Raw genomic sequence first — 21,873 nt, forward strand, 5'->3', positions numbered from 1 at the left:
ACAAGAAGGCCTGGCGCGCGTGGGCACAGCTAGTGCAGCGGTTCCCCCGGCGGTGGGGCGAGGGGAAGTCCATCGGGCAGGGTGGGCAGGGGCAGGTGGGCCTGCGAAGAGCTATCGGGAGGGAGAAGCATCTCCGAGTCGCAAGAGTGGTGTGCTTTGCTCACTCTGGCCGGAGAACTAACCCCCGGCGAGGGGAAGGAGTGAGTGCCCAGAAGCCGGGCGCAAAGACTGCTCTGAGCGCCCCTTGCGAGCTCTTCACTCCTTCCCCCCAGTTCCTTTGATACACTACCGGATTCAGACCATTGTTGGGGAGGAAGGGGGGACGGTCTGTGGGCTAGAAGAGGAATGCGCTATTGGAGACCTCGAGCTTCCCCGCGCGCCCGGGCCCCGGGGCTGCCGAGGCCTCGGGCCGAGTGCCGGAGGGCTCGCCGCCCCGCGCCTCCTCTGAGCTGGCAGCGCGCGGGTGCCCCACGCTGTCAGGCGGCGGCGGGTGAGCTTCCAGCAGCACAGGCACACTGTAAACAGCTGCGTGCGCCGCCCCCCCCCCCCGCCCAGGCTGGGAACCTCACCCAAACACCATGTCGCCTTCTCTCCGGCTCCCGGCAGAGGCTGGGGGGGGGGGGGAGGGGGGAGGCGCCGAGGGCGAGGCTTTTGTAGCCGAGCCCGAAGAAGGAGGGCCCCCACCCCACCCCCAGGCCACCGTGGCCCGGGAGCGAGCGTTCTGAACCTGCAGGGGTGCGGGGTGCTGCGGGGAGGGGAAGGAGTCAGCGCCTGCCCCCTCCCCACTGAATGTCTGCTTTGTTCCGGAAAACAAGGGAAGCATTAGGCTGCTGCCCCCGGGGAAACACAAAACTTCTTTTTGAATCTCGGGAAGGGCGGTTGACTGCGCTACAGGGCTCCTGAGACAGACCGAGGAGGGGAAAAGCTGAGAGGGCGGGTGGAGACAGGGAGACTCCGGAGGGAGGATGACGGACGGGGGGGGTGGGGGTGGTCAGCCGCTCAGGGTGACCGGGCGGGAGACCCGGGAACCCGACTCGGCGCGAAGGTGCCGCGCGAGTTCCAGCGAGCAGCCGGCCCGGCCAAGTGGCGCCGGCCCAGCCGGCGGCCGTGCCAGCTTCCTGCCCTGCCCAGGACCGCGGAGCAGTCGGGGACGCCGCCGCAGGCTGGCCCAGAATCGCAGGACAACGGGGATGGGGGGCGCAAAGCTACAAGTAAACCCTGACTAGAACTTTCTGCACCACAATTCCCCCCCACCCCCAGAGTGGGCCCGGACCCCGGGCCTGTGGGGCGTCGGCTCTCAATCTTGGAGGAGGGAGGGGGCAAAGGCCTAGGGAGCTCCCCCGCGCGGGAGGTGGGGGACAGTCTGAGGTGTCTTTGGTCCCACTTGATGACCGCTAATCCGATCGGCTCCCGGCCCGCTGTGCCGTTGCGAGGGGGCGGGTCACTTCTGCCCTGGCCGGTGCGTGCGGGCGAGGGAACGGAGCGAAAGCAGACCTGGAGCTCTCGCTCTCCAGCTCCCTGTCCTCCCCCGACCGCCACCCCTCACTTCGCCCTTCCTGCACCTGAGGAAGGGGAGGACACCCAGGCTCTGCCCCACCCTCCGCGGGGCGCTCCCCTCCGCCTCGGAAGCTCAGAACGAGAGCGAGGGTTTTCCCCCTTTCCCCTGGGCTCGCTGGGTTTCCAACTTCCTCTAAACCTCCCTCCTCGTTCCGAAAAGCCCCGAGGAGGGGAGCGGAGAGGAAGCACGCAGCTAGTGTGCGAAATGAAGACCATGTGTGGGGACGGCGGCATCAGAGTGCAGCCGCCGCGGGGTGGGGGGTGGCGAAGGCCCCCGCGCGGCCGGAGGCTCGGGGCGGCAGCAGCCAGCGCCTCTGCTCGGCGTTGGGGACGCGGAGCCGCAGCGAGGAACAGCGAAGAGGCTGGGGCGGCCTCGTGGCGGGCAGCAGGGAGGGGGGTGCGGGGGCAGCCGCGCCGTGGGGGGTGGGGGGCGGGGACGCAGCCCAGGCTTCCTGGGCCGCAGCTGCGACCGAGGGCGCAAGAGCAGATCGTGCTCGGCGGCGGCGGCGGCGGCAGCGGCGGCTCGGGCCCGCCGCGCTCGCAGCTGAGAATCAACAAAGGGAGGCGGCGGGCAAGCGGGGGAGGGGCGCCGCCGAGCGTTCGCTGGCTGCTGTGGAATAATAAAAAATAATTAATAATGATAATAAGAGAAAAATCCCCGGGCTTTCATGGCTCTGGGTTTCCGTGTGGCTGCAGCGGGAAGCGCGCTGTCCTTGAGGCGGCCTCTCTCGCCTGGTCTGCCCGCCCCTCCCCCTCCCCCTCCCTCGCCCCCTCCCCTCCCCGGGAACCGGGAAGAGAAAGGTCTGCAGCTGACAAATATTATCCATTCTCCCCATCGATCGCGGAGTGTACAGATGTGAGCGCTTGATGTGCCCGCGGAGCGGCGGATCCTCCCTGCTCGCTCGCTCTCGCCCTGGCTCTGCTCGCCGCCCCCCTCCTCCCCCTTTGTTCTCCTCCCCTTTCCCTCTCTTTAAATAGATTTCAGGGCGCTGCCTGTTGGAGAGCAGCTGGCGATCTCTCCCGAGAGAGGGAGCGAGCGCAGCCCGAGGTGCCCTGTCACCAGCCTCCCCTCCCCCACCTCGCCTTCCCAGTGCGGTCCCACCCCCCACCCTTCTCCAGTTTCCAAAACAGAAAACACTGGGAACACCCACGTCCACTGCACCGCGAGTCTCTCGGAGCCTTTGGACCCCTCGCGTTGTCCCCGTGCTGTTCCCCGTGTCGGGGTGTGTGTGCGGGGGAGGGAGGGGGCGCACGGAGGGGACCCAGGGACGTGCCGGAAGGGCCGAGGGTCGGGATCTTTCCCCGGCAGCAGGAGGGACGCAGCCCCGGTCACGCTGAGAGGGGACAGTTTACCCATTAGGGAAAGTCGGCGGAGGCGGCCCTTTTATTCCTCTTTTGCAGATGGCAGATTAAGCCAGCAGCGTCCGGCCTCAAAAGGGCCGGCCGCTCGGCTAAGGGTTAACCCGTCGGCCGGTAATCGCGGACACACACACACACTCACACACGCGCGCGCTCACGGCGCGCCCTCCCTGCCCGCCCGAGCGCCCGCCACAGCCCGCAGTGCGCCCGAAGCTAGGGGTGGGGAGAGACTCGGGGGGAGGGGCGGAGCGGGCTTAACCAGGCCGCTCGACTGAGCCGAGGCCACCTCGCCGTCTGTCACTTAAATGATTGTCCTCCGCTCCGCTCGGTGCGGTCAGTACGGGCTGTTAACAGGCAGTTGCAATCAGTTTCCGAAAGGTCAGCCAAGGTCCTCCAGCTCTCGCAGACGGAAGGCATTACGAAACCGCTTTTGTATCTGCAGGCACTTTAGAAAAAGAGGCGAGGAGGGGCGCACTGCAGCGCCGCGGTGCTGCGAGCCCCGGGAGAGGGGCGGGAGCCGTGGGGCGGGGTAACCCCCCCGCCGCCTGCGGCCTGGACCCGGCAGCGGGGAAACCGCACGGCGAGTGACCCAGGCCCTCCCGGTTTCGATGGGGAAGCAGGAAGGAAGGGGGGGAGCAGGCGGGGAAGGAGGAATGGGAGGAAGTGGGAGAGGCGTCCTGGCTCCCCTCCTTGCCCGGCCTTCGGCCCACACCAGGACCCAGACCGGGGCGGGCGGCCTTGGGTGCCGCAAGATCCCGCTCGGACTCTCAGGGCCTCCTGTCTCTGGGAAGTGGGGCGGGGGAGGAGTTGGGGGGAAAAAGAGAGACCCTCGCAGAGCAAGCGAGTCCCCGCGCGGTGTCTGAAGACGCTGCTGCTGCAGCCGCTAGAAGTCGTCCATCAGCAACCAGTCCAACCTGCCAGTGATAATGTGCGATCAACACCAAATCACCCCCGCCAGGCGCGATCCATCATCGCTGCGCGCCGCGGGCCCGCGTGAAGCTGACTCGGGGCTGGGGGTTGGGGGGTGGGGAGCAGGAGGCTGTCGCCCAGCGCACTGGGACTCTCGGCGCACCTAGCTGCCCCTCCGGGAGGCCTGCATCCCGGCGTTCATAACTCTCCAAGTTCCCCAGCCGCAAAGCGCAGACCCGGTGGCTCCGCGTTCCCGGCACAGGTCACTTAAGAGCCCTCACGCCCTACTACCCAGGTCACACCCTACAAAGCCGTCCCTTCCTCGGAGCTGCCCTGCCCGTCCCCTCCCCCTCCTTCGAGAAAGACTGGCTGGCGGGAAATTAATATTTAATATCGTGAAATTGATTAAAGGGCTGGAAGCCGGCGATGGGGTGGGGGGAAGGGTAGGGGCGTAATTAAAGATCTGAGAGTTGTGGCCGCTCCTCGTCTGCTCCAGCCGCACGCGGCCTTTGTGAGGCCGAGGCGGAGCCGCGCCGGGCTGAGCCCGGCGACCCCGGGGCGGTGGCCCGTGCTGCCCAGGATCCGGCCGGCGCCCGAGGGTGGAAGGCAGAGGCCGCACTGCGGGGGCAGGCTGTCCCGGAGGTGGCCAGTTAACCTTAGCACACCTGGGGCTGCGCGGACAGCCGCGCTTCCCTTGCCTGCCTGTATCATGGGCTCATCTCGGCTGCAGGAGCCTGAGGGTCGGGTGCTGCAGCTTTTCCCAGCTAGTTTGGCGCAGAAGGGTCTTCCCCGCCCGCCGGGGCGGGGGGTGGGGTGGACCCAGGAGGGTGCATCTCCCCTCCGATTCCAAGGTCCCCAGCGCTGCCTCACACTTCGGGACCCGCTCGGAAGCCGCCGCCCCGACCCTTGCCTGGGGTCTTCCGAGCCTCCCACGCAGCCCTTCGGGAGCAAGGAGTCAGGTCCATCCAGTTCTGTAACTGGGGGATCCTGAGGCCGCGGCTGCCCGGAGCTGCCGCTGGTTCTCTCTCGTCCAGGCCCCACCCCGGGCCGCTGACACCCGGGGCAGCTTAACTCGTTCAGCTGCACTGCAGATGGGGCCTGCCGCTCGAGGCGGCGGTCTCCAGGGAGCCGTTACCGAACCAGTTCGGCCGGCGCCTGTCGTACCGTTTATGGTTACTGCGCCTCCCGGGAGGGGCACGGGGCTGGACAAGGCTGGAGGTGGGTGCCCCCGGGCCACCCGAGCTGGCGCTACTAGAGGAATTCGGTGGGTGCAAGGTCTGCGGTAACCCGTTGGCGCGGGCTACGGTTTAGAAATCAGATGGTTGGCTAGGTGGCAGGCTGGCTCCTGCAGGCCCGGCTCCAAAGGGCCGCTTTGAACTTTTTCTTGTACACGATTTATTTTTTTTGGTGAAGCGGTCTGTCTGAAAAGTATCAAGTGTGCAGAGCGGAGAAAACACAACAAGCAGGGTCCTTGGCCCTAATCAGCTGGGGTGGGGGGGCAGGAGGGCCCACAGGCTCCAGGCCCGCTAGAAGGAAGGTCAGGACCAGGGAGGATTAGGCCCAGTCTTGGGTTTATTGCTGTACTTGAACAAAGCACCGGGGGCTGCCTAAACTGGGGCAAGAGAGAGGTAATTAATAGAGGGGCTGCAGAAGTAAAGAAAGGCTGGCGTGGCTGCTGCCTGGGTGGGTGAAGGAAGTGTTCTCCATGAGAATAACCAGCCGGTGCAAACATTATGCAGAACGACTTTATTTCACCAAAACAAAACAAAAAAGTTCACATTCAGCCTCTCATGCTGAGCTGATAAGCAACTTGCAAACTTTGGATGGAATCTTGAACCAGTGGGAGGTGTCAGGCTGCAGTTTACAAAGGGCAATGGGAAGCTTTTCCGGGTACTTCTCCGTTCTTACCATTGTGATTCTACCTGCTTCAGCTACTCCCTCGGGTGGCCCTTCTGACCTCCCCACCTGAGCCCAAGGTGAGATCACTCAGAATGGACAGTATTCATCAATGCCATTTCTGGTAAATTGGGCCTCAGGTTCTGGAGTGTCCTAGGAAGAAGGCAGCCTACACAGTGCGCATACTGATGTCAGTGCAAATGTGATGGGCGGCTCACATTCTGTAGCCTTTACTGGATTATATTATGGATTTCCCAACCGGATGTACCCCGTTTTCCCAGACATTCTTGATTTCAAGAGCTCTGGGCCCTGTATCTTAATCGGGCAGGATTCGCGACCTGCGGTCATGGGTATTGTGTAACTGTGCGTATTGTGTCCCATGCCTTAGCGGCCGAGCTGCCAGGATGGGAGGAAATGGCTTGGGGGTGAGGCCTGCACCCAGTGGTACCCACTGGTCCTCTGTCCACTGTGTCTAGTCTGACAGCCATCCTCCTCGCAGTCCTCATCTCAGCCAGGGCCTGTCCCTACCTCCCCCTATCAGGAATCCGGGGGAGTTGGGTGATAAAACATCCCTTTAGGAACCATCCAGGTAGGACGCAGGGCGGGGAGCTTGTCTGGGGAAGGGGCAGGACTGGGTCCTCAGGGGTCCCCGTAGGCCAAGCAGGAGCGGCCTCCCCGCTGGGGGCTCGGGCCGGGCGCGCCGGCTCCTGGGGGACTGCGCCCGCCTCTCCCCCGGGCGCGGGCTGCACGCCGGCCGCCATCTTAGCCCGGGCGGCGCGGGCGGCGCTGCCCCCGGCGGTGGGACCGCAGAGCCGCAGGCCGGGCCGAGGCGGCCGCGCGGGCGTTCCCGGAGCGCCACGCCCGCTCCCTCCGGAGGCCCCTCCGCGCAGCGGGTCAAGGCTGACCCCTGGCCCGGGGCGGCCGCTCCTGGTCAAAGCGCGGCCTGTAGTCGCCCCTGGCCGCCACGCCAGAGCGGATTTTAATCTGGAGAAACGACCTCCGGTTCCCGGACTCCTGAATGGTCCACGCGTTATCACCTCTCCCGCGCCCAGCGGCCCGGCCGCGCATCCCGCAACTTGGGCTGTTCTCATCCCGGGGGGCGAGGCCTGCAGCACAGTCCCCGCCGTTCAAGGGGTCTCTAAGCCGCTTTCGGGGCAAGAGAGGATTTGAAATTTACCTCTCTTTAAGGGATCTTGATTGGAGAAGACTGTCACTCTACTTGTCCGCTTTTTGACAGGCGTTTATGGAGAGCTTGCTAAGGGCAAGGCACTGGCTTAGTCCCTAGGGGAATCCAAAAGTACAAAAGTGAATTTTGTAAAAAGGCACCCCTGGCCCTCAGGTAATTTACAATCTAGGTGGGAAGGCAGACTTGTAAATGACTCACTAAACACAAATAAAAGGCAACAGTGAAATGAATGTAAACAAAGGGCATGAATCCTGCAGTAAATGGTCTGGGGAAGGGCCAATTAATTATTTTTAAAATAACCTTTACTTCTAAAAATGTAGAATCAGTTCTGGGAGGGGAAGGGAGGATAAAAATATGCTAACACTGAATAGTTCCAGGGTTCCAGGGAGTAACAGTCATCACTTCTGAAAGGTTGATGTTTAGGGAAAATGGTGAAAGTTTATTTAAACTAAGCAAAATACCAAGATTCAGAAACTTAGGATTCATTTCTCAGCTCCTGACATAAGCTGAGCTGTAGAGATGCAATTTTCCATCCAAACACAATACCACCACCTCCTACCTCCCCCGCTTTGAAATCGGTAAAACTCCCACCACACTTCATAAAAAGAAAAGTTTTAGAAAATAAAACTAAATGGAAGATTAGAAACTTCTAAAAAAGGTTTCAGACTTAAAGAAAATGGGAATGAAAAAAGAAACACACAAAACAAAAAAGATCAGCCTATTTGCAGATGGTCTCCAAGATGTGAACGCAGAAAACTGTCCCAAGATGATTTGTACAGAGGTTGGAGAGTGTGGGAAAATTAGTCATAGGTCAAAGAAAATTAAGCAAATAAAAAATGAGGCAATTATTAACTCCAGGAAAAAAAAATCGTACAAGAAAGGAAATGCAATCACTGAAGCTCATTTGCCTCATCAATAAACAATCTATATGTGGTCACAAAGTAAACACTGGATATGAATTTAATAAGAAATTATGATACAGTTCTATTGTGAGAGTGGGGGAGGGGAAATATGATGCAGAGAACTAAAATCCTCCTCTACCGTAGCAGGAGGTCAACAGATGATATTATTATTATGGATTATTTCAGAGAAGGCCACATCTACGTGTTACTTACAAATATGATGGTATCTACCAGAAGAAACCAGCAGAACAAGAGAGGGAGGTGCCCCCGGGGGACTGCTTTTTTGTACCAAGCCTTTACATACTATTTGGCTTCATAAACTTTGGGTAAACAGTCCTTTGTGAAAAATACAAATTAATTTTTTTAAATTAAAAACACACACTTATTTAGAAGAATAAAACTCTGAGAACTCTCAGCCACAATGATGTAACTAATGTTCTTTGAAAGTATCTTCCTTCAACATACTCAGCTCCAATTACCCAAAGTGTGGAAAGAAACAGGGAGGGAGGAGAATGGATTTGGAGCTCCTGGCCTGTACATTCCTAGTTATAAAGGAAGAGCAAATTTGCTGTTCTCAGGAGAGATGCCATTTCTGGCCTTACTGTGAAAATACCTTCCCAAATATTAATGCAATTCCACATACCCATACTGTCCACTATAGAAATGAACAAGAGTAAGCTTTCCAGGGCTAATTTAGAAGGCTTCCAAAGGCTTCCCCTAGGACCCTACTGCTGACACCAGAAAAATCCCTCTTTGGAGTTAACTTTGACTAGGAATTGCTTTCTCTGGATGATCCTCCACTTTTAAATGCAAATTGTTTTCGTCCATTACACATTAGTGTGAATTTCAGTTCACAGGTAACCAGTTAGGATGTCCAACTCTATGGCACCACCTGTTAGGGTCTTACACTCAAATGCCTACACCCACAACATAAAGGCCTGCAGTTAACAACATCCCTGAAAGGCTTCACATTCAAAAACAAAGAAAACATCCCCCCCTCAAATCCCACCTTGCTGGCTAAACAAGACACATAGGTAGAGTGACACCCCTGTCTTTTTTTAAAACGCCAAATAAAGCCTAGGAGGGATCTAGTAATTCAGTAGTTTATGAACACTGGACCCTGCAGATGAGAGGGGACAAAACAAAGAGCGAGTAACGGGCCTACTGCTCCAACCTGCTGGGCCAACACTGACTTGATCTGCAGCCTAAGGCTGGCCCGCTCTGCTCCCAAGATGCCCTTTTGACCCCCGTCCTGCCCTGTGTCACCATCTCTTTCCTTCTTGATCAGAGAGAAAATCTGTTTCTCCTCTGCCCTGAAAACAGAACTGCCACTAGCCTCCTTGGTGACTTTGGGAGCATTGGAGAAAGGTGCCTCTGGGCCTGAATTCCAAGTCCTCACTCCCCGTCTTGGCTGGGAACCTTAGTGTAGTGCACAAACTACACAACCTGATGTGGTGACCCTGCTCGAGAAGCCAGCTTATTTCGGGGGCTACCCTGGAGGTTGCTCAATTCTGACCCGCAAGGTTCCTGCTGCATCTGGGTTTCTTTGGTTCCCAGCACAGCAGACCTGGTTTTCAGCCCTACAGACCCTAATCACCTGAAGAGAGGCTGGGGTGAACCAGCTGCATCCTGGGAAGTTGGGGTGAGGTCAGGAAAGGGGCAGGTAGGTCCCAGTTCACCCAGGAGTTCTCCACTAACTCTGGGACTTCGATGTTCATTGAGATCTTTTAAAAACATGAGCATCCTGCCCCAAAGCCTTGCTGAAAATGAAATCTTCATGAGCAAAAAGGAAAGCAGGCCAGAGGGTGCACATGCCTTTTGGAATTTCAAAAACGGGAAAATGATTAGATTTCAGATTTAGGGAATGTGTGTCACATTAAGGGAGCCAGAGAAAATAATAACTGCCAATTCCGAAGCAAAGCAAAATCGTGTTTTTCCACTACGTTGCTATCTCTGTCTCCTAGTCAAGCCACAATGAAATAGCAGATCAAATAGCAGATCAAAGGCAGAGGCAAATACAATTATGTTGCCTGTGAAACCCCTAGCATGAAATTAGAAGTCAAACTCTCCATTCAGGGGTTAGAGACAAGGATAATGGGAACCCGAGGCCCTAGAGATGTACCCAGCTCCTTTTAGTCACAACACTATCCATGCTGGATATTTAAAACCACACCTGGGGGTAGGGGACGAACAGTAAGTATTTGAGTAATTTATTATTAGAGTAATGTATTATTTTTTCCACACTTTAGCAAATGCACTGACTACATTTCCAGCTCTGTACCACAGAAAGATATCTGTATGTTGAAAAAAAAAAAAAGGTGATTTGCAAGCAAATCGTGAAACTAATGTTGCCTGAAGCGATGAAGGGTTTACCACAGATCCCCCCAAGATGGCGGGTGAAGGATGGTGGTGGCCGGATTCCCAGTCCTGTCCTTTACCTGCTTTCCCTTTCAACACTGAAGGGCCTAAAACCCAGCTGATTCCACCAACCAATTCTTCCTCAGTTCTTCCCACACTTCACAAGCTCACAGAGAGAGCTGTCCTTTGATATCGTCTATTTTTCATAAAACCCATATTTGCTTTACGGCTCTATTTCTTTTACCCTGGCCTAATTTTAGCTCTCTGTCTCCCCCTCACCCCCCATATAATTTATACAGCCTCCTGAGGGTACAAGCTCCTATTATAACATAGACTATTCTGTTTAGAGCCAGTGCTAATTAGGCTTAGCTCTCAAGAGTGCCTGGCATGGCTTTCTTTCTTTCTTTTTTTTTTCTCAGTGTCCCTTCCCCTTGAATCTGAGTGGGCCTGCGACTCATGGTAGGCAGTAGAATATAGTAGAAATGACACCACATGATTTCTGAGGGTGGGTTGGAAGAGGTGATGCTGGCATGCTTGTTTTTGGAGCCCTGAGCTGCTGCTATGTAACTTCAAGTCCTACTACCCTTAAGCCACCATACTATGAGGAAGCCCAAGCCACACAGAGAGCCCTGTGCTTGTGCTGCAGAACACAGCTGAGGTCTCAGCCAGCGGCTGGACAGGCGGGGGAGGCAGCGTCCAGATGATTCCAGCTCCCGGAATTTCCACCAAATTCTGGACCCAATGAGTCCACAAGCAGAATTCAATTGCTTCTACACTAGCTCCCTTGCAGCTGACAAGCTCTGACCCTCACTTACCACAGTCAGTAGGGGAGGTCAGTTTTATAACATGTTGTGAAATCCATAGAAGAAGGCGAGCAGATTAAAAACAGAAGTGTGGAGAACAGGACATATTTCATCACAACCCAAATCCTCCACCTTGGATGACACAACGCCTTGTTCTTTATGGAATCCCTGGAGGACAGACGGTGACCTGTCTCCTCCTCGAATCTGATCTCACATTTCCCCTAAAGGATCTGGTTGAAAGGACCCCATTTGTTGTTGCCTCCTGACCTACGCTGGCTGTACAAGGGAGCCAGTTCACGGGGCAGGAGAGAGGGACCGAACATTTCCACTGGCCTAGCTTTGCTCTCCCATCTTTCCTCCTCCCTCCCCTCCCCACCCCACCCCACATTTTCCTTGCCTCTTCTTGAAGGTTCTCATGTCGGGGAGGGGGTGGGATGGAATACAGAAGAGGGATCAGCTTACTTCATTTTCTTCCCAATTCCTCCACAAACCCCACATCTTCTCATTCCCTGGCACCCAACTACCCCATTTGTGTCACAGTCCAGACAAATACGTTTCCATTCATGATACTCAGAGTCACATTTGCTTGGCCACACCCACAGAATCACCCAGCAGCACCCCTGGCCTCTCCCTCCCCCTCCCCCCTCTTTCTCCTCCCCTGAGGCAGGTACTCACAGGCCCCTGCTGCCCAGTCAGCCCACCGACCCTAACTTACAGCCTAGCCTGCCCTCCTGGGGAAATGCTGAGCTCAGGGGAGACCTGGGGAGGGGCTGCGAGACATCTGGAATGTGGAAGACTGAGGAGGGGAAGATGGAGGGGCCAGGTCCTAATCCCCATCCCCCAACACACACACCCAATAAGCACAGCAGCCAAGGAGCAGGAGAAAAGAACAAGTCGCCTGCAATGTGGAGAAAAATAGGCCACATTTTGCGTGGGGTGGGAAGGTGAGAGGTGAGGAGCTACTGAACAGGCCAGAATGGGCAGAGGAGCACCCAAGGGCCTGGGACCTACCCCTTCCCCAGAGCCTGAGTCCAAAGGCTGGCACGGCTCCCCGAGCTCACAGCTTTGGGGCTGCCTGCCTGCTGGACAGTGGAGTCCTGCAGCTCCAATTCACAGGGCTACTGCAACACACATTTTAGAAACAATTCTCTCTGCTGACCCAAATCTCAGGCCAGTGAGATGTGTGCCCAGCTAGGACCTTTCTTCGTATGCTTCAAACAATATCAGCCCCAACCCTTCCTCACTCCTTCAAGAACAAGGGTAAAACATTTATTAAAACCTTATTATTATTATTATTGATTAAAACCTTATTATTGCTTTACATGCAATTACTTCACCAAATCTTTCCCCAATCTGGTGATGCAGGCATTCTCATGCCCATTTCACAGATAAGGAAACTGAGGCTCAAAAAGGTTATATAACCCCTGGGGGCAGAGCTCCCATCTTAAGCCCAGATGTGTCTTGCTCCAGAGCTTTCCACCACACCTGTGATCTCCCAAACATTTTGATCACGTACTTTGTGCCAACCTGTGCCAGGCTTGCAAAGATAAATAAGACAGTTTCTGCCCTTGGGGAGTTTGAAGTCTAGTGGGGGAGACAGAAACACTGCAATACAGTAGGATAGGGGCTCTGAATGCGGGGTGGTCCAAGTACCGTGGAGCCCTTCTGAATATCTTGATCTGATCGTCATCACCCTTTCACTTCACTTCTACCCCCCCCTGGTTTCTTCTCACAAGGCGGCTCTTATCCTTCCTTAAGCACTAGCTGCTGGCTTCTCTTCCATGCCTGTTTCTTTTCTCCTATCAACGGAGTCCGTACTCACACACCTGGCAGGGATCCTGGCACCCTACTTGCCTGGAAAGGCTGCCTTGGTTGGGTAGATGTCCTTGGCTTCTGGGGCCCCTCTGGGAGGAGCGAGACCCTGTCTGCAACCCCAGGCTTCCTCAGGTGAGACATGGGCACAGGGGCCTGGACGTTGAGCAGGCTGGTAGGCCCTAGCAAGGCTTTTATTGAAGCCTGTTAAAGGGCTTTGGGCTTCCTCTGATGAAAGGCGCTTAAGTGCATCTGGTTTTGATTACAGGGGAGGAGAAAGCCAGGCGGTCTCTCGGGGGTTGGACCAGTCATCTGGCTCTGCCTTCCTCCGGGCAGAGCAGGCTGCTGGTGAGGCCAGGAGGCCAGGTGTGGGGGGCAGAGCAGGAAGCAGAGCTGGTACAAAACCCTCTAACTCTCTGAGGCTTCTGACCCCAGCCCCTGGCTCTGCCAGGCGGGACTCCCAGAAACAGCATGGTGGCTCAGAGATGTCAGGCTCCTTTGATAAAGTCAAGTTTAGAGTGGCTGCTGGCCACCCCTGACCAACAGCTCTTCACTGATTCCCACCCCCTCATCTCCAAAATAGCCTCCTAAGAACCCCTGACCCTCCAACAACCTTGCCGGCTGCTCCCTCAGACGAAGTTAAAATCGGCTTCTGCCTCAAGGGTTTCCGCAAGTGATGAAAACTAAGGAAACGCAGACTTTTAAAAGTTAAAAAAACCCTTAATGTTTTCTTTCTCCTTTTCAACTAGCCGGGTATCATTCCCCATAAAACAGACATCGTTAAGGATTCCACTTCACTGTAGCTGACAACTACGCTGAATTAAAGGAAGAGATTAGTATTATTTTAAAATAAGGTGGCTGTCCTGGACCATCACCAGGCAGTCCCAAAGCCACTCTCTGCCCCGCACCTGTCCCTGCGCGGGCCTCCACGTGGGCACAAAAAGCTCTTGGGGGATCGGATGGGTTAAACACAGTACGCGGTTCTAGAAACAAAAATGCATTTTCTTATTCCCGCCCTGATTTAATTCTGCTGCGTGTTATTATTGTCAAGTCTTTTCGCACCACCGTTTCTAAAAAGAAAACCCGTGGGTCTGCGCGGCCCTTCGCCGCCTGCTCGGCTTTTATTGTGCACGCAGCCTGGTCTGTCTGCGTGGATCCAGCACGTCGTGACCGCCTCGCAGGCGCGCACGGACACCCTCGGCTTGGCATTTCGATAAGCTGGGCGCATTGTCTCAGCGGCGACACACACACACTCACGCACACACATAATAAAGGGCTTACAGACCCTGGCCAACCCTCCTCGCAACCCATAATTAGAGATGACCTATGCGAAAGGCAATTAAAATATGGTAATGATTGATGCGCTCGCCCCTTTTCAAATAAGAAAATACACAGGTGTTGGCTTCGGGAGGCTCCACCTGGCCCGTCCAGGAGGCCTCCTCCAGCTTATGAATGAACTCTTTCTCCCGGGAAGCTTCGACTCCCCGCTACCTACGCGAGCGCTGGCTCCCCCCCTCCCCTCCCCCCTCCCCCCCTCCCCCCCTCCCCTCCCCTCCCCCACCAGTGCTCAGGCAGCTTGGAGCTCGCAGGCGGCGGCGGGGCTTTGTCATCGGAACGCACACACAGACACGCACACGCGCGCACCCGGCCACCACGGGACCGCGGCAGCCGCTGCGCCGTGTGCTTCTTCGCTGCGCTCCCCTCCCCGCCCCCTCTTTTTAAGAGCTGCTCCAAATCCCTTCTTCCGTCTTTTATGTGTGCGGTCCTTTTAATCGAGGAGCTCGGGAAGCATTTTAGAGGGGGCTCCCGCGGGGCGCAAGACCGCAGGACTCAGGACGCGCGCGGAGAGGACGCGTGGGCAGCTGGGCTTTGTTCTGCCCCTTGCCGGGGTCCCGAGGGCGGAAAAGCCTCTGCCGCGCTGGGGCCCACCGGTGACTCGGCGGGCTAGCACTAGCACTTCCCCACCCCCACCAAAACTGGAACATGAAATCCCCTCCGGAGTTCACTCCGGACTTGGTCCGGGTGGGGCGCATCGCCTTGGGGAGGGTCTCCTGGTCCACAAGTGGCTCTCCCCATATAGACAAATGTGCAGTGTCATTATGGTGGTTCCTGTTGCTCGAGGCCCCGGGGGTGCTCCCGCGGCGCGCGCGCACCCCACGTCTACACGGCCCGGAGAGCGAGAGGGGGGCCCAGGGGCTGAGACTCGCCGGGAGGCTGCCTGGAGGAGACGCCGTGTCGGGCTCTCCCGCACCTCCCGGCTGCCTTCCGGGACCGCGAGCACAGAGCCAGGGCGGCCTCTCGCCTTTCATTACCGGGCCTACGAAAGCAGCAGCCCAGGCAAATATGTAGCTATTAAAATTAATCGCCCTGCGTTGTCAGCTGAACATAATGCAAATTATTTATGGGCTGTCTGCGCAATATTTATCATCGTGCAGGCTCCGGGCGCTTCGTTCCTCCCGGCCTCCCCCGCCCGCTCCGGCCCGCGCAGGGCGAAGCGGCGCGCAGGCTGCGGCGGCCAGAGGGCTCTGGGCACCCAAATGGGGTTCCGAGGGCGAGGCCGCGCACCAGGCTGCCTTCCAGGCCAAGAGACTCACTTTGGTTTCTGACACTCATTCCACATTTGTTGGAGGCCTACTACGTGCAAAATTAAGAGGTCTGCGAAATTAGGGGGGAGTGGGAAAAAAAATTGGAGAAACTGGAACAAAGAGACAAGCTCGGGCCGGAGGGGCGATGCAGGCGGAGGCTTCTCGGCTGCCCAAGTGAATTTTCTGAGACCCAAGTCTGTACTCCAACTCGGGAAACCCACGTTTGCCGAAGCTGGATTCGCACTCAGGGAAACCGAGAGCATCGGAGGTGCCCGACAGATTCGAGTACAACGCTGTCGACTGGAACAGGAATTTGGTGTCCTTCGAGCCTCAAAACTTGTTTGCAGATCGCAGATAACACATTAACTGCTAATTGTCGAAATCGGCCAACCATTTAGTTTATCACTGCTGGGGGCCCCTTGGTATTCGCTGCACTTTTTATATGTAAAAACAGCCTTGGTACCTCCTAAACGGCTTTTGTGTGGCTTTTGTTTCTCTTTCAAATACGGTGTTTTAAAAAACAGCAGCAACACGCCACCCCACCCCCTCTCCAACCAAGCCTTCCCGTTTAAAAAAAAAAAAAAAACCCAGGAGGAGAAATAATCTATAGGACAATCCCCCCCTACTGGTCGGCGCTGGCGTTAGGGCTTTTTACGCAGATCGAGTCGCCCTGGCCTGCAGAGGTAAACAGGCTTTCTGCACCGTTGCTAATTGAATCACAAGGGGAAGAACGGCGGCTGCGGGCGGGGGAGGCCTCGGGATCTGGGCCGGGTGCCAGGGAGGGGAGGGCGCAGCACGAGGGGCATTGGGGTGGCGGCGAGTAGACCCTGCCCGGAGGCCTCGGGGCCTGGCCGGGGAGAGAAAGGTCGGTGGGCGGTCCAGCCAGAGGCCCCCGCTTGCAGTCTTCGAGGCTGAGCGAATGCGCAGCCTGGGCCTCTATCCCCAGCGCGCCTGGGCGCCACCTGGGGCCGGTCACGCTGCGTGAGTCCATCTGCGGGGAAGGAGGTCACCTGGCGCCCCCTCCCACACACAGTTTTAGCAGTTCTGGGCCTTCAGGACGCAGAGGCAGGCCTAGGTCTTTCTTATGTTCATTTTAAGCAAATTATTGCCCTTCGTCACTGTCCCCACCCTAAACGCCAGTCACCTCGCCCTTAGCTGATCAAGCCCGAGTCAGGGCCTACTTCCGGGCTTCTGGGGGGTGGCGTGGCTATCTATAGCATCTGCTCTCCAGACTAAGAGAAGGATACGGGAGCCAGAAAGCTACTCAGAATTTATATTCTTCATCCCGTTTTCGTCTCCTTAAAATGTGATTTGACCCAATTTAGAGGTCTTTTTTCTTTCCATTTAACCCCACTTTTGACAGGGATTTTTCTTAGAGCATTCCAAAGATTCTCCCATTACCTCAGAAACTTAATTTGAAGTGATGTAAATGAAAAGGATGTTCAAAATCTTAAACAGCTTTTGGATTCCCTTTATCTGTACATTCCTGCATGGATTTGAGGAAGAGCTGGTTTTTACTTTGTTTTGGTTTTTAATCAGCAAATCACTGTGTTTTCTAGAGTAAGAGAGATTGAACATTAGTCACAGTGATGTGCAGGGGGTCAGGCCCCGTTTACAAAGTGCTTTAAGACTTTGGTTCTCAGAATCCCACCTGAGAGGGGCAAGATGAGTGTTACTGTTGCCATTTACAGATAAGGAGACAGACTCCCCCCCACCAAGTTTCAGGAATCTAGTCTTCCTCATTGAACTGGGGCCAGAAGCCAGCTGAAACCTGCCAGCTCCTGCCTGCATCTACCCTCCTCCAGATCAATGTCATATAGCAAATGCTGCATCCTTTTCTGAGATGTGTCTACTGAGACCCCAGCCACCCTCTGGGTTGAAGCAGCCCCGACGGCCCACATTTTAGGCACCTCTTTCCACAGCCTGCAAACCGCACGGGATAGTCTCTTACAACCGTCTGTTTACTCACTTCCCTCCACCGGGTCAATTCCGACTCCAGGCCCGGGAGGACAATTTTAAAGTGTTTCTGCAGACAGACCCTCTGGCCGCGCCGGAAGTGTTTTATGGACCTGTGAGCCGAGTTAATCCCAGGAGGGGCGGCAGGATTAGTCCCTGGTGTGGGTGGGGGATTCCTGTATTAAACTTTAATCCCCACGGGAGGAGAAGAGATGGGGGACGGGTGGCTACGGCAATGTGTGCCCCCCCCCATTAAACTCCCAGATCTGGGCCGAGGCGGATGGAAACTGAGGTATGCGGCTATCCCAAAGCCTCGATCCTCGGCAAGGCGGGGTGCAAGGGGGGAGGGCGCCCTGCGCAGACGCACCCTGGGAGACCAGTGAGGACATCGAGGGCGAGTGGAGAGCGCAGTAGTGTGCTTTTTTTCCCCCCAGGTTTTATCCTTCCCTCCCTGGCAAGGAGGAGAGCCGCAACCCGGAGAGGGAGCCGGAAAGAAGCACTTAATCACCGGCGTCTCGCTGCTCGTCACGCGAAGATGGCAGCGGCTCCCCTGGGTTTCAAGGTTCCGGGAAAGGCGTGTGTTCTGCCTTAGGCGCGCGGGCTGCTGCGCTCCCTCCCTCGGCTCGGCAGCCGGCCGGGGTCTCGGAGCCTCTCTCAACGCCCGCAAGTGCGGGTAGGCCAGCCTGCCGCCAGGCTAGCCTGTCCCTCCTCGGGCCCGGCGGTGGCTAGGGTAGCGGGGGCCCGTGGGTCTTCGCGAGCTAAAAGTAAAGGCTCGAGGATGTGAGATGGGGAGCTGATCGCCCAGCCGCCTCCGATCACAACAGCCCCCGCCCCAAGACACACAGGGCCACACTCTGGCCCGGGCACGCAGGGCGTCAAGCTGCGGCCAATACAAGACATGCAGGGTAGACTCCCAGTAGCGGTGGCCCGAGACCCGGCCAGCCTTCGCGGAGAGGGGATTTATCGTCACCGCCACCCACGCGTAGGCCCCACTGTGTAGCCTTCCCCTTTGACCCCCCCGGGCCATCATGAAACACAGAGCGCACAGGTCCCCCCCAGCCGCTTCCCGGGGGAGTTGGGGATCCCCAGGCCTGGCTGCACGTCCCAGGGGTGCCAGCGTGTGCACGGACCCTGGGGAGGAGCAGGGCAGCGCGGCCCTTCCACCCTGAATCTTCCCCCGTGCAGCACACAACCGCCACGGGCTTCCGAAGCGCCGGAGAGGGGAGGAGGAAGGGAAGGCGGAGGCCCGGGAGGCGGGCTGCGCGCTTGAGACGTGTGTGTGTGTGTGTGTGTGTGTGTGTGTGTGTGTGTACACACGCGCAGGCGCGCGCGCCCGGAAAGGGGGACGAGTGTTTGGGGGAGGCAGGGTGAGTGTGAGCAACCCGGAACCAGCCGTCCCAATCGGGACTTGCCTAGCTGGCCTCTCCAGCCCCCGGCCGTGAGGCTGCGTGCCCAGGGCTGGCGGCTCAAGCGGAGGGGAGCCAGGAGGTGCGGAAGGCGCTGCCGGGCGTCCGGCCAGCTCCGCGAGAGGAGCCCGGCGGCGCGCCCGGGGCCCAGGGACCGGCGTGACCCAGCCGCCCCCGCAGGCGGTAGTTTAGCTCCGCCTCCCGGGACCACTGACTCTCGGCGATAAGGAGTTCCTCGGCAATCGGCTGTCCCCAGTCCCCAGTCACCTCCGGCGGACGTGACCGCCGGATGCTATGTGGCGAGGTGGGGCCAGGGGCCTTTGCACTGCCTTCCCTGGTCCCTTCTCCGCCGCGGAGCCACAATAACGTGCAAAATAAGGGCCAAATGTCAGGCTTCCTCATCTCTTCCCATAACCCTTTGGAAGGTGGGGGGTCCAACACCCCCCAAACAGCTCACCTTCACTACACAACACGGGGGGGGGGCAGCACAGCCCTACATTCCTCAGTCGGGGGCGATCCTGGCCATAGCCCAAACTGTGCGACAAAGCCGCTTAACAGTTCTGGGCCTCAGTGTCCTTATCTGTAAAATGATACCAATAACGTGTCTAACTCACGGGGTTGTTTTCAGGATAAGAGTTAATATATAAAGTGCATAGAACTCTGCCTGGCATACAGTGCTACAATGTTTGTTGTTAGGATTTGGTACCCTCTTACCAGGTTGAAGCGGCTGAAGGCAGGGTTTGCACAGGGTAGAAAGGGCACTGCTGCCCACAAAAGTTAAGAAGACAAAATGGGCTCAAACTGCCTCCACTAGATTTTCCCTTAAAGACCCTCATGTGTGGTAGGGATGGAAGGGGGAACTTTGCTTTAATGGTGCTCATTTAGACTGGATTAATGGGAAGCTCCTGCTAGGGCTCAGGCACAATTACCCACCCTCTCCCTGAGGCCTTGGGCGAACAGCACTGGTTTAGAGGACGTTCGGTAGACTCTTCCAGGACACCCTTTCTGATGGCTCAAGGCCACCTCCTATAAATCAGTTCTTAGAGGCGCTGGGCAAAAGCCACATCCTCTGGGGATATAAGTTAGCCAGATTTTAACACTGGTCCAGAGCTGGCAGGCGGCAGGCCCCAGTCCCTGGGCTGCTGGTGAGTCTCATTTTAGGGACTCACAAATGCACCACTATTTACGTACATAGAATGGGTCAGATTTCTAATTTCAAAAAGCTTCTCATTTCCTTTGAAATGGGGTCTCCTGCGCGATGGGGCGGAGGTGGGGCAAAGAAGCGCCCCGAGGAGGCCTCGGCGCCACTCACTCCCCGCCTGGCCTCTCCCAGGTCACTCATAATTCATTAGGTGGGACAGCCTTTTCCTTTTCAAAGACAACGCAAATGGCCTTTCCCTTACGTGGCTGCCGGCGTTCGCCTAATCACTGAAATGTGCTGGCGGTGCGCTCTCGCTCTTGCAGTTGATCCTTATCGGAACTGTGCGTGCCAGGCGGCCAGCCCCGCGAAAGACAAAGACGCGGGTGCCTCCTGGGTTTGCTCCCGAAGCCTCAGGGTCACCTCCGGGGCTTCCCCTTCACAGCCTCTGGCTCCCAAGCCGCTGCCGGCCAGCCTCCGGAACAAACCCGCAGCCCTAAGTCAGAATTCCAGTTCTCGAGCGCCACCCGGAGCGTTCACTTTTCCCCTCCTCCGAGGCCGCGTGGTGCGCGACTGAGAGTCCGAGGGCGGCGGCAGCAGACGTTTGGGGCCGGGGGCGGGGACTCCCCGGCACCCAGCAGCACGAACGCAGGTTAAAGAAAAAGGCAAGAGAAAAATGTGGGCTTATAAAAGCCAAAACCCAGGACCATCTAGTCTGAAGTACAAACAACCTCAGGAGGGAGTTTGCAAGGAGCAAGCAACCCCCATATAGAAACTACAACTAAACGAAATCCCCGTTTAGAGTTATAGTAAGAGTCCTCGAAGGTGGAGTGCACAGGGGACCGCGGTTTCTTAGGACACACACGGGCTGTGCTAAGATACATCATGCTCAGCCCGGCACCTCCTGCACACACGTTTAATAGCAGGCAGAGAGCGGAGTTTCATCTACAGATCAACTAGTTCTCACAGTATTTATAACTGACTCAACGTTTACTTGATTTTTTTAAAAAAGATTTATCTTGCTTGAAAGATACATGAACAACCTGTATTTAGATGGGCTAAGTTCTCTCAGCTGTCTGCCCATGTTTGTCTGGTCTCTCTAAGAATCCACGTTTTCTAGCCCGGGAAGGGGCAGGCTCCTCCTTCGGCGGTTTCCTGGCTTGGCGCCCATCCTCCCCAAGCACCGGGAACGGAGACGGCCGCATTAATACTCGCGGGCAGCCTGTTCTGACCTATACTGTCATTTTTTCCATCGGTCAGAATCGGGCTTGGGGCGGGGAGGTGTTCTCCTCCGAGGGGCTCTGCACGGATCATTGGGTTTTCCCCGGCGAACTTAACACGGAGGCAAAAGGGGCAGATGGAAACCAGGCCTCGGCTGGCCGGGCGCGCGTAAGCGCCGCACTCGGCAGCTCGACGCAAAGCCAGGGCTGGATTTTCGCAGCCTGGGCCCGGCGGCCTCCCAGCGCCGGCGCGATCCTCTCTCCCTCGGGCTGAGCAAACGTGCTCTCCAAATTCCGCCCTGGAGACAGCAGCTGTGCGGCGCAGGGGGGGTGGGGTGGGGAATAACCCGCAACTTTTCCAACAGAAAGTGTATGCGCACAGGAGAGGTGAAGGCCCACCCGATTCTGTGCACGTACCGACACAGCATCTAATCAGTGTCACTGCCAGGAATACGCTTCCGCGGCGGGCGACACCCCGGCCCCCGCCAACCTGCAGGAGGGAGGGGGGGGATGCAAATGGCGTCTCGCGTCGTCCCAGACTCTGCACAGCTCCCGCTGCCGAGACTCCGAGCAGACGTCGCAGCGGGCCAAGCGCCGCCACTCTGGGGACGCGAACACGCCGGCGGCCCGCGCCCCTCTCCTGCGACCTGGTCGCGGGAAAACAAACTAGCACCGCTCCCCGGGCCGAGGCCATTCCCCCGCCCCCACCGCCGGAAGAGCTGCCCTTCCCCGATGGGAGGGGGGCGGGAAACTTTGCGAGACGACTGTTCCGCGCCTTTCTCGCGT

The 21,873-nt window shown here is 57.1% G+C and overlaps 1 protein-coding gene across 1 annotated transcript in view; it reads right to left on the reverse strand.

The window, feature by feature from the left end:
- The window catches only part of BCOR (BCL6 corepressor), a 114,193-nt gene that overhangs the window by 91,016 nt on the left and 1,304 nt on the right, over nt 1–21,873 (reverse strand). The window lies entirely within an intron of this gene.

This window comes from Balaenoptera musculus, chromosome X, assembly GCF_009873245.2.
Source record: "Balaenoptera musculus isolate JJ_BM4_2016_0621 chromosome X, mBalMus1.pri.v3, whole genome shotgun sequence".
Taxonomy (NCBI): domain Eukaryota; kingdom Metazoa; phylum Chordata; class Mammalia; order Artiodactyla; family Balaenopteridae; genus Balaenoptera; species Balaenoptera musculus.